Source organism: Vulpes vulpes, chromosome 4, assembly GCF_048418805.1.
Source record: "Vulpes vulpes isolate BD-2025 chromosome 4, VulVul3, whole genome shotgun sequence".
Lineage (NCBI taxonomy): Eukaryota > Metazoa > Chordata > Mammalia > Carnivora > Canidae > Vulpes > Vulpes vulpes.
In genome coordinates this window covers 93,478,861-93,491,313 of record NC_132783.1, presented here as the reverse complement: position 1 = coordinate 93,491,313, position 12,453 = coordinate 93,478,861, and the positions used below count along the sequence as shown (strand labels likewise).

The 12,453-nt window shown below is 42.9% G+C and overlaps 1 protein-coding gene across 2 annotated transcripts in view; it reads left to right on the top strand.

The window, feature by feature from the left end:
- Positions 1–12,453, top strand: part of GLUD1 (glutamate dehydrogenase 1) — a 34,509-nt gene that overhangs the window by 596 nt on the left and 21,460 nt on the right. Inside the window, exon 1 of one of the 2 annotated variants that reach the window (XM_072756456.1) lies at positions 177–208. The exons of the other annotated variant lie outside the window; for it this stretch is intronic. The gene's annotated coding sequence lies outside the window, so the exon portion shown is untranslated. Of the gene's footprint in view, positions 1–176; positions 209–12,453 lie in introns of those variants that run through there. 2 annotated transcript variants of the gene reach the window in all.

Sequence of the window (12,453 nt, the reverse complement as noted above, 5' to 3'; positions counted from 1 at the left end):
CCCCTGCCCGGGCCCAGCACAGCCCGCACCGCACGCCCTGCAGGAGAGGTGAGCCCGCGGCGCACCCCCCGCCCGCCCCGCCCCTGTCCTCCGTCCCCCGGCCTCCACCCTGCCGCCCCCCGACCTATCCCCGACCCCCGTCCCCCGTCCTCCCCCACGACCCCTGCCCGGGCCCAGCACAGCCCGCACCGCACGCCCTGCAGGGGAGGTGAGCCCGCGGCGCACCCCCCGCCCGCCCCGCCCCGCCCCTGTCCTCCGTCCCCCGGCCTCCACCCCTGCCCGGGTCGCGGGCATCCCCTACTCCTCGCCTCTCCCCTCCTCGCACCCCCCAGCCGTCGTCCTGCACCTGCCGGGTCTCGGGCACCCCCGCCCCTCTTCGTCCTCCCCTCCTCGCCGCCGCCTCCCCCCCAGGCCGGGTCGCGGGCGTCCCCCCGTCGCCCTCCCCCCGTCGCCGCCCCCCCCCCCCGCCCCGGTCGCGGCACCCCGGGCTGGGCCTGCGGATGCGGGCGGCGGCTCCGTGCTCGCGGGTGCAGGAGGCCGGGTGGGCCCGGCGAACGCCCTTCTGGAAATGGGAATGGCCGGCCCGATCTGACGGTGCCTTTTTCAAGTTTTTGTGAGCTTCTATGACTCACCGGAACGCAAACTATGAGACAATTATTTCCAGGGTGGTTTTTTTGGGGTTTTTGGTTTTTTTTTTTATACGCTCCTTTTCACATCCGCGACAGACGATCGGGAGACCTACAAAGTGAATTTGCCTTTTCGGTTTGAAATCTAGACCGTGTACTAACAGATGACTTCACTAATGACACGTTGGTCTTTTAAGGCGAGTTATTTTTCTGCCCTGACAGCTTCTGTTTTGCACACACACACACACCAAAAAAAAAAAAAAAAAAAGCAATACACGAGCAAGGTATCATCTCCGACAAACAAACACCAGGCGCCGTGACAGTAAATCTAAAGGGTGTAGAATGCAGGCCGGCCCGCCAGCCAATGGAATGAAATAGCCCTGGGGGTGTGTACTGGTCCTGGCTAGCACCAGATTTGAGCTAGGGGAGAAGATAAGTACTGGAGAAAGGAGCTGAGTCGATTACAATTTGGTAGTTACCCAGTTATCCTGCAGTTAAATTTGGGAATATCTGTACATTTGGCTTCTATACTGTCAGATTGCTTCCCTTGAGGAAATAAACTCTTAAAAATTTTTTTTCCCCAAGAAATTGCACAATACATGTTTAAAGGTGCCTAGGCATAACCTAGAAAGAAGGCACAATCGCTTTTTTTCTACTGAAAGAGAATGATGTCCGATAAAAGGCCCAGGAAGTTGAAGTCTTGCTGGAGGCTGCTTGGCTAACAAGCACAGAAGATGTTGGGCTGGACCCTTTGTCTCCACCATGAGCCTGGTACAGTGTTCTATTCTACTAGCTGAAGTCTAAGGATAGTTTTTAAAAATCTCTCTACTAGAGAAATTTGAGCCCTGCTGGCCCTTCCAGCCTGGGAACAAAGGTTGCCTGAAACTGTTTAATGTTTTACTTGCTAAATCTGCATTGACCCCACCCTCTTCTGGGACATACCTTTAGAGCTTAATTATCCTCTAGCTCCCTTTCCTCTTCTCAAACTTACGTTTGAGCCACTTTGACCTCTAATTTCCCTTTGTGCCTCCAAAATTACATAAAAAGTACAATCTCCACCATCCTCTTCCTTCTTCCTACCACTCCCTTATTCTCTTAAACAAGAATACACGTTTTAGACTCCCAAGAAAACCAAACAAGGATGTTGGAGAAAGAGAAGTTAGCAAACACTAAATTGCAGTGTTTCTTTAAAATGGCCGTCTAGTTTATATTACTATCCTGTTGGCAATATTTTCCAGTCACTTAAGAGATAAGCAAATAAACCAGTATGTGTGTTTTTCTGCAGGATCTGATTTCGTGTCCTTGAAGTTCTTTATAATCCTGTGGTCTTTATAGGCCAAGCCCTCTCCTATCTTTAAAGATCTCAACTCCACAAATTTACTAAAGCAACTAAGATTTGCCATAGTTTTGTCAGTCCTCCTCCTCTTGTTGTCACAGCAGTTGTGATACCAAAATATTGAACCTAGCAACAAACCGCATCAGCCATATTGAGGCACTGATACCGTAGCACTTGCTTGTACTGAAGTGTAAGATACAATTCTCTCCTCAATTTATCCCATTTACCAAAAGGCATGTACTGAAAGCACTGTCAACTCCCAGCATATAAACACAGAAACCGAATTGCAGCTAATAACTAGTAGCAGGCATTGGAAGATAACATGGAAGAAAATTGGCCTCTATAAAGTGATAAATTTATTATCTTAAGAAAGTTGAAAACTTTAAGGAGGTAAATAGGATTGGGAAGGGTTATATAGCTATGAAGGCCCTTGAAATATTTTGATGTGCTTAACATAACAATCAGTGTGCTAAATAGTTGATCAGCAAAATTTGAATAATGTGGACTTAACCTTTTGCTTTCCTGACACTCCAAGATCTTCCCATTTTATCACCTTTATCAGACTACAGAGACTGTATATGCCAGGATCACCGTATTCTGGTAGTTTTTGTCTCCAATTAAACATTTAAAGCTGAGTTGTTTGGGGGGTTTGTTGTTGTTTTTAGATTTTATTAATTTAAGAGCAAGAAAGTGGTGGGGTGGAGCAGAGGGAGGGGGGAAGCAGGTTCCCCACTGAACAGGGAGCCCAATGTGGGGCTCGATTCTGGGACCTTGAGATCGTGACCTGAGCAGAAGGCAGATGCTTAACCAACTGAGCCACCCAGGTGCCCCTGGGTTGGTTGATTTGTTTGTTTGTTTGTTTTTTATAAATTGTTGACCTCATGGATTACACTCTGGTCTTAGAAATATAGAATATATTAGGTGATTGAAATTTTTTTTTTTTTAGGTGATTGAAATTTTTAAGGGTCCTTTGAATAATCCCTGTGACTTCAGTACATCTTGCCCTTTTAAGCACACTTTACTCTCACCGCCTCTACTGCCTTCTCTACCATTGTTCTCAAACACACACACACACACAAGCCTTGTCTGCTCCTCTTCATCCCATTCATCACCCTCAGTGTTCTGCATCTAATCTTTCCTTGAGCAACTTTCTACCTGACTTTTCCAAAATACCATTTTCAAGGTTGAAGCAAAGTAACAATCTAATTATAATCTGTATGAGGGTAACAGGTGGTTTTGAGACCTGGGGTGGCTGATGTGTACTTTATTCCAAGTAATATAGTGCCTTTTCAGAAAGTGTATCTTTGGCGAGAGAAGTACAGATTGATAATAGCAATTCATTGATGTAGGAGCAATTTAACTTTCCCAGCTTGTCCTCCCCTATCTTCTTATCTTCATATTAAAACTAATATTAACCTAGAAGTCCCTGTTACTCTTCCTTCCGTCATAGAACTTTCTAAAATTACCATAATTTTAAATAAAGCTAATAGATTCTGAGTGGAATAGTGTGATACACTGACCCTAAATCTTTGACTTAACTGTAAATATCAGTACCAAAAAAAGAGGTATAAACTCTGTTAACCCATTGACTTGTTTTTAAAGAGCCAAAATGCAAAAAAGGAAACAGTGGGAGGTAGACTGTCTTTGTTCTTGTCTCTAGGGGACAGGATGCAGGGGTGGAGGCCTTGGGAGGCTGCTCTGGATTGGAGTCAGTGTAGTATTAGTCCGCGGTCCTCTGGGCTGTGATGGTGCGGTGAATGGTAGTACTTTGGAGGAAGACTGCAGAAAGTACTGATCCTGTTTAGAAAACAACACATGCATGCTCTGCCTTTACTGGGGAAAAAAAAAATTTCTGACTTCTGTGCCAGGTTAACAACCATCGAAACTTGGGTAACTTTGGTTTTTGTTCGTTTGTTTAAGATTTTATTTCTTTTTGAAAGACACAGAGAAAGGCAGAGACATGTAGGCAGAAGGAGAAGCAGGCAGGGAGCCTGATGTGGGACTCGATCCCAGGACCACACCCTGAGCCAGGGGCAGGTGCTCAACCACCGAGCCACCCAGGCATCCCGGTAACTTTGAATAAACTCTCACATTCTCTAATATTCTTGAAGTGTGAGTGTGTGTCTGCATCTGCTCCCACAAGATAAAATGTAGCCTTAAATTTAGGATTTAACTCAATCTGAAAGTTCCACTAGAAGACAAGTAATTTGTAATGTGCTCTTCCCTGCAGCCCTCAACCCTGAGGTTTCTGTGGTTGCTGCCCCACTGCTGCTTTTTTTAATCCTTTTAAATTAAATCCAGAACTGGGTTGCCATCATAGAGGCCCTTGAATTTCATAGAAGCCAAATGCATGTGACCTGCTGCCATCCCGCACCTCGAGTAGAAAACGAGGTTAGTGGCGGCGACTCCGCATCCGATGGCCCTCGGGCCTTCCCTCACTTGGTCCAAATCCCCGTAGCTGGCCAGCTTTGGCAGCGAAAAGCCCATATGCGGGCACACAACCACGGCCCTCTCATTATGCAGGGAATACACTGCGGGAATTGGAGCATCAACAATTGGAGGACAAGCACCAGTGTATTAAACCCCAATGAAATTGGCAGTGCTTGAATTTTAAGTACAAGAAATAAAAAATGAACATGGACTTTCTGGCCTATAGAGGGAAGAAATTGGGTATGCAGCTATTGATGATGATTTAGGTCAAGAAAATTGTTTTTTGTCCAATGATGTTAAAGGTGCTGAGGGTTCGGCCAGAAACCAATAAAGGCCAAAACACTAGCTTTTTGGTTGTTGAAGAATTCCTAGGCAATAGCCTGACCTGGGGCTTCTGGGGCCGTGTGGGTTTTTTCCACTTATTTTGCGTAATAATTAGATTTTTGTTTTATAAAAAAGATTTCGGACCTCATATCACCTCGATAAAGGATTCGATTCCTAAACAGCCCATGATGGCTATACCCAAGAAACTCCTGTTAAAATACCTACATAGCCTTCAAATGTTCAAATAGCAGTTAACAGTTATAAAATGAAAAATGAAGCAGCTCTGCCCCCAGATCTTCCCCATAAAATAACTGAACAATTTTCTATCCGAAGCCATTCCCTAAAACTGACAGTTGCTGTCCCAGCGAGGCAGAGTTGTCCCCTCTCCAGAGGCAGACATGAATGCAGGTTGCAGTCTCGTGAGGGCTGAAGCGTTCACCTACAGGATCATAGATGGGATCATAGCGGGATGTAACGGGGCCCTGTAACGGGGCCTGGGCAGGCTTAGCAGGGGCGGAGCCGCATCCCGCCAGAGGGCTGCTCCAGGCATTTCCTTTCACAAAGGCGGCAGCACCTGGGACATCCTGCCTCTGCACAGGTCAACCGGCAGAGCAGGGGGTAAGCTAACAGCTGACTTTGCCGAGCTCTCTGCGGACACCAGGCACTTTGCTAAGAGCTTTTCACGCATCATCACTTCTATTGCCCATAACAACCTCATGAACACAGTTGTCCCCTGTTTTCAAATGCAGACTCTAAGGCTGAAGAGTAAAGACTCCTGGAAAGGCTGACACACCCAGATAAGTAGCAGAGTTGGGGTTCTGACTCCAGCACCCCCCTCCTTAATCATTGTGGTTTATTCGTGTAAAAAAAAAATTACATCCTAAGCAATGGTTGAGAGCCATGTCATGCCCTGCACACAATGACTCCTAACACTTTGGATCATTTGAAGTGTGTTAAAAGCTACTAGAAGGCCTCCCTCTTCCCTAGAAAATGCATATGTATTCCAACAACTATGCATATAAAACTCGCCCATATATGAAATCTTTACAGGTCCATTTATTCCAGGGGGAAAAAAAAGCATTTTGTGCATTTGAGCCTTATGATGTACATGAGCTATTTTTTTTTATCCCTTTTACCAAAAAAGAAACTGCAGGGAATAATAGTCAAGGGTGAGAGTACCCATATTGGAGGTGTATTAAATAAGGACTGTTCATTAAAAGCTGTAGATTATATTCCAAATCTGTTTTTCCATTATGTGTTCGTTTTCCCTGAAGACAAGAGCTTTAAACTTTATGCTTAATTAAGGAGCATTCCTTAGCTCGTGGGGATTTCTGATAGTTAACCTGTTCATTGCAGGTCCTGCTCTGTGTCAGGTACTATGCTTTTTTGCTGGGGGAACTATCCATAAGAAAGCTTTAATAAAACCAAAAAAAAAAACCAAAGCTGATTTTTTTTTCTCAAAATGTCTTTTAATCGATTTCCTCAAAATAGAATCCCAAATCTCTTATGGTATCTGTGTCATTCTCCTTTTGCTTTTAGCTCAGTATTCTATTTTCTACATTTTCCTTTCCCAAAACCAGTCACTAAATGACACGATTGAAAACCTACTCAACAATGCATTGCTGCAATTGGAGTTCCAAAAAGAAACCAGGGAGCGATAGTCTTAATCTGTAAGCAAGGAGGGCTGGATGGGAATTGGATGGGGGAAAGAACATTTTAGATAAAGAGAAGTAGAGGGGGTAACTGATTCTCAGCCCCAACGACAGGGAGGACTGTGTGATGGCATCCTGGGACAGACTGTGTGTTTGTAAATCGTGGAAAGTGTGGTTTTATGACATAATAGATACTGATTTAGTCTCTGCCCCCAGTTCCTGACACAGAGCTCCTAAAATCCTGGTAATTTCCTGAGAGCCTGTTTTGTCCTAATATTTGGTCTTTGACTCCAGTTCCTGACACAGAGCTTCTAAATCCCTTGGAATTTCCTAGGTGATAGGAGCATCTTTTGTTTCAATGAGGCAACCCTTGGTGGGCTCCTGGATAGCTTCAGGATGGCAGCTGGTCACCAGAAAGACTAAGCCATGATGAGTAGCTTGGAACTTTCAGCCCCATCCTCTGTCCTCCTCCATGGAAGTGAGAAAAGTCGGATACTGAGGCAACAGCCATCGTGCCTACATGAGGAAACTTTCATAAAAATCCCTGAACTACTAGGTTCTGAGAGCTCTGGTGCACATCCACGTGCCTGGAGGATGGCGCGCCTGTTACCCAGGGACAGAAGCTCCTATACTCAGAACCCTTATAGTCCAGTAAACATGTAAAGGCTTTACTTGAGTGCCGTGAGCCATTATAGCAAATTCTCAAACCTGAGGAAAGGGGATCGTAGGAGCCTCTGGTTTGTAACCAAGTTAGACAAAAGTACGGGTACCCTGGGCACCCAATACTTGGGATTAATATGAAGGCCAGTCTTGTGGGACTAAGCCCTTAGTCTGTGGAGTCTGCACTAACTCCAGGTAGTCAGTGTCAGAATCGAATTAAACTACGTATGACAACTAGCTGGTGTCCACAGAGAATTGAAGAACTGGTTGTTGGTGTGGAAAACCCACACATTTGGCGTCAGAAGTGTGCGAGCAGAAACAGCTTTCTCTTCATGCTTGTTGGGTGGATAATGATAAATCTGGAAGGGCCCAGAAGGCTGGGCAGCAGAGGAGCTGAGAATGAAGTGATAAATTACAGCAAAAGAAATGAAAAGCCACGAGCGGATAAAACATTTTGAAGTAAGGATAGTATTTCCCAACAGGTAGGATCTCTCAATGAAGAGAAAGGTCAAAGATAAGTCAAACTTCTAGCCTGAGGAACTGTTAGAAAAAAACAGTAGTATCAGGGACTAAAAAGTGTTAGTAGGAAAGGACTGAATTTTTAAAATAAGGAGATCTGGTGTAAAATGTTCCTTAGGAAAATTGGAAATACGAGCATATGTTATTTTCTTGATCTTACTTTTCTTAATATAAATTTATTTTTTCTTTTTTTATAAATTTATTTTTTATTGGTGTTCAGTTTGTCAACGTCTTGATCTTACTCTTGGAAAGTACAGTCGCTCTACTTGTGGTGCCCATCCGTTCCTTGTCTCCTGTGTCCCTCAAATTCTCTTCCTGCTCTTAAGATCCATCTCAAATACCACCTTGGCTTATTAATAATTTATATGAAACAGGGTATCTGTAATTTCGATCCTTTACCCTTTGAACCGTTTTATAACAAGTTATTGTTATGTTTTAATAAATGTCCAATTTTACATTCACTTTTACTAGCATCATTTCCAAGACCTGTTTGGTGAGAAGGTGGGACTCAGTTTACTGCTGTTATCAGAATAAGCAGTCTGTGAAACCAATGAACAAAACCCTCCCCTCTTAACGTATAATCTTTCCTCCATCCGTTGGGCAGTAAGTTCAATACATAAGCACCAGACAAAGCTCTATGTTCAATAGATAGTATGTATTTAAATGCAGGCAAATTATTTGGGAGGACATACACACACACACACACACACACACACACACACACACACACTTGCTATGAATGGTCACCCGTAGAGAGAAGATGGGGATTACATAGTGCTAGTTAGGAGAGATTTCAGTTTTTCCTGTGTTTCAGCTTTGATGAGCACATATACGTAGGTGTTCTATAACTTTTAAATGTTAATGAAAAAGAAGTGAAATATTTTCCCTTTCATTTCTCCAACATCAGCTAAACATATGCTTCCCTTCCCAGAACTTACTAAGTTTGTCTCTTCCACTCAAAGATTTTGATTATGGGTTAGAACACTTAAGTGTTCGCTTCCTTGCCTTCTTACACAGACATGGACACTGTAAACAAAAGCAGTTAAAGGTATGCTTTTCCTTTGCTCCTTGCAGTGTGGAACCAGTTTTGATCTGAGACTTCTCATACCTTCCGTGGTCGTTACTTACTGATGTGTGCTGGTTCCTCACTGCTTATTGCTCTCTTCTCATTTGTAATTAGGTTATGCCATTCTGTTGCACATTAGGAAATTATATTAGTATTAAGTGAGAAAAGCTATTCTCATGAGTAAATGGCAAGAGGGTTAGTGCATGCATTTTAAGAGTTCTAAGGCCTTTTTGTTTTCCTGTGAGTTCAGTGCCTGTGATAGAACTGGTTTTCTGAAAAGTGAAAGAATATAGTTGGAAATTGAATTTTTAATAAATCAAGCCCTATTAAAAGATTTGGCTCAAGTAATTTTTAAAACCATTTGGATTTTCATGAATGTGTTTAGTTAATGATTCATCGTAAAAAAACAATGGTGACTCAGTTGCTAGGAGCTTTTTTGTATGTTTTTGGTTTTGAGTCAGCTGGCAAAAGGAAAAAAATTCAAGCTACTCAGTTGTGGTTTTCACTGAATCTTTTTCAAAGTAAGGAACTGGTGTGGTTTCTTCATCACTATAGCAACTTCAGCTAATTTTCTCTTGATTTTTTATTCTAGAAAAACTTAACTGTACACCAATCATGAAGCTCTTGAGGATAAGGAATATCTTTAAGACTTAATGTCATTAAGTCAAAAGGCAGAGAAATGCTCTCCCTGTTGTGTGGCGTGCAGATACCTGCATGTTATTAATGTTCTTTTGAAACATCTAGATACCAGTTAGCTCAAAATAGCTGCATGGTACAGTTCGTTACTCTTCGGAATAAATGGTCTGATTTCAAAGCTGTGTCACCAACTATACCAGGTTTGGTAAATAATAAACGTTTCTATTAGGCAGCCCTGGACTCCTGCTTTCCACTGAAAGTGTTCACCTCCATCGTGATACAAGTAATCACTTCCCAAATGCTAGTGGTGCTAGTAGCAGCAACATAAGATAACAGGTAGTGCTGTGGAACTTTAGGATACCAACAAAAAAATCATAATTTACTTTTCTTCCCATTTTTGAAATAAAATTTTTGGTCCATCTATAAGGGGTTTTTGTGTGTGTGTATGTGTGTTTTAAGATTCTATTTATTTATTTGAGAGTGAGCCACCCAGGTGCCCGCAGTCCTTCCAGTTTCCACCCTTGTGCCCATCCAATCCCTGTCAGTCTGGCTCACCTTTAGCCTTCTCTACCATACTTCCCATCCCAAAGAAAAGAAGGAAAGGTGTGGTTTTAGAAAAAGTAAAAATATTCAGACTTGCAAATAAGATCTTATTTCATTTTGGTTTAAAACATTTTAAGGTTTCCTGATGTTCTTGTATGTATATGTGTTACCTGTTACTTGGCTTTACTGAATGTCTTGTCTTCAAATTCTGTATTCTTGGGGATCCCTGGTGGCTCAGCAGTTTGGCGCCTGCCTTCGGCCCAGGGTGAGATCCTGGAGACCCAGGATTGAATCCCAAGTCGGGCTCCCTGCATGGGGCCTGCTTCTCCCTCTGCCTGTGTCTCTGCCTCTCTCTCTCTGTTTCTCATGAATAAGTAAATAAAATCTTTTTTTTTTAAAAAAAATTCTGTATTCTTGAAAGATAGGCATTCAAAAATGCTATGTTTTTCCCCTTTAAGAACCTTGAAGTTTAAGATGTAGGGTCTGTACTAACTTAAAGTAGTCCGTGTCTACTTAGTCTACATAGTCTATAATATGCTCTGTATGCATTTAATATGTTCCTATGATCTGCGACTCTTATCTTGGGATCTCCCTTGCATAGCCCAGTCGTGCCAGGATCTCAATCCACTGGATTTACAAATAGAGTGGGAAGCGACTTCATTTTTGCCATCACACTCTTAGCATCCAATAGAACGTGGGTAAGAATTTTTAGGCGACAGTATATTTTTATTAATTATCTTCGGTTTCCAGTGCTTTCCCTTAGGGATGGGTGAACTCCTGTCCTGGGGCTTGTTTGGTCCCCAGTACTGGTACAGTACAGAGTATTTTATTTATGGCTCTACTTGGAGAGTTTGTTCCAGACTAACAGTTTCAGTAATCCTGTGCTAGTGTGTCTGCCAGCTTAGGGAGTAAAAACATTTATGTGTATCGCTGATTAATTAGAAAGCTGAAACGAAAGCCTGTTTTTTCTTCAGCCTGGCAGTGCCACGTGCATTCCTTCCTCCGCCCCCTCTGCCCCCACTTCATCTGCTCCAGGGCTCAGCCCCCTAACTCTCCTCCTCGTCCTCCTTCCCTTAGTGCTTCTCCCTTGCTTCATGGACTCCTCCGGGCTGGTGTGCAAGGTAGTTGACGTAACTACTTCTCTTCAGTGGCTTGCACTGGAGCTCTGGCTGGGTGTGGCTCGGAAAGAAAATTGCACTTTACAAACAAGAATTCCTGGGTTCCGTCCAGCAGAAACATGTTTTTTGTTAAACATGTACAGTTTCTGACTCATCATTCCAAGGCTTCTGCAATAAAATAGACATTTTGTTTACACCAGTTTGTACAACGAAGAGTCCAGTTTCTAATTAGCATTAAAGTCTAGAATAATAGGATTACTCTCGGATTTGTGAATGTTACTCTTCAAACTGTGTTTAGTTTCCCACTGAATGCATTAGATTTAAACATTGGATAAGGGAAAATAACTTCTCCCTGCCCTTAAGAAAGCAAGGAAAGTGGTAGCTACACTTGTGAGCATAGTATAGTATATAGGATTGTCCAGTCACTGTGTATGCTACACCTGAAACTGGTGTGATTTTTTTTTTTTTTGAAAGAAAACAAGGGAAATTAAAATAACTTAGCAACTACTTCCACAGGCACTAAAAGAGCAATGAAAAAACTGCTTTGTGTGTGTTGTAGGAGAAATACTAATCCTTAATAGCAGACTATTTTACTGCCCTCATTCATCTTGAGAGGTAATGAAATCAAGATTTATTAAGCTGTTTGTTTAAACTCCTATCAGTTTAAACTTTTTAAAACCTGAATTTCTTTATCTGCCTGTACTCAGTAATACTTGCAGTAGCCGTGATAATGGCAGAGATGGAAGCACTGGCCCCACGCAGGCGCCATGCCGGCTGCCTCACAAGCACTGTCCTGTGCAGGCTTGATTCAGACCCTGGGCACAGGTCTGTGCCCCCAGGTGAGCAGTGCCCTTCCCTGCACCCAGCCCAGGTCCCAGCCTAGTAGCCTGGTTTCCACTGAGTCATATGCCATGTTACATGGTTAACATTTTTACTGATTTTAAAAACACATTGTAGTGTTTAAACAAATTTTTTTTATATTAAAGAAATAAATGTAGAGATGCCTGGGTGGCTCAGTGGTGGAGCGTCTGCCTTCAGCCCAGGTCATGACCCCAGGTCCCCGGATCAAGTCCCGCATCGGGCTCCCCTCAGGGAACCTGCTTTTTCCCTCTGCCTGTGTCACTGCCTCTCTCTGTCTGTCGTGAATAAATAAATAAAAGCCCTTTTTTAAAAATAATAAACAAATGTTCTTTATTGCTTACAGATTTTTTTTTCTGGAGTACTTTTAGGACCTGAATTTTCTGCCTCTTAACTACTTCCAGCCCTTCCATAGTATATGCAGACACTTCCGGTGACTTGTGTACAACTTAGAGGCTTATCAGAATTTTTAGTGACCATGGCTTTTCTGTCTTAACGCCTTAGTTAAGAAATAATGATATATTTATTCACCACACATTTGGGCACCTAATACGTGCATGCCATTTTCTATGTTAGGTACCAAGATTTAAGTTAAAGCAGTGCACAAAATAAAGTCTGTCCTCTTGAGCAGCTAGCTTCCCAGGTGGGGAAGTCAAGACAGTAAACAGTATAAAGTCAGCAGTAA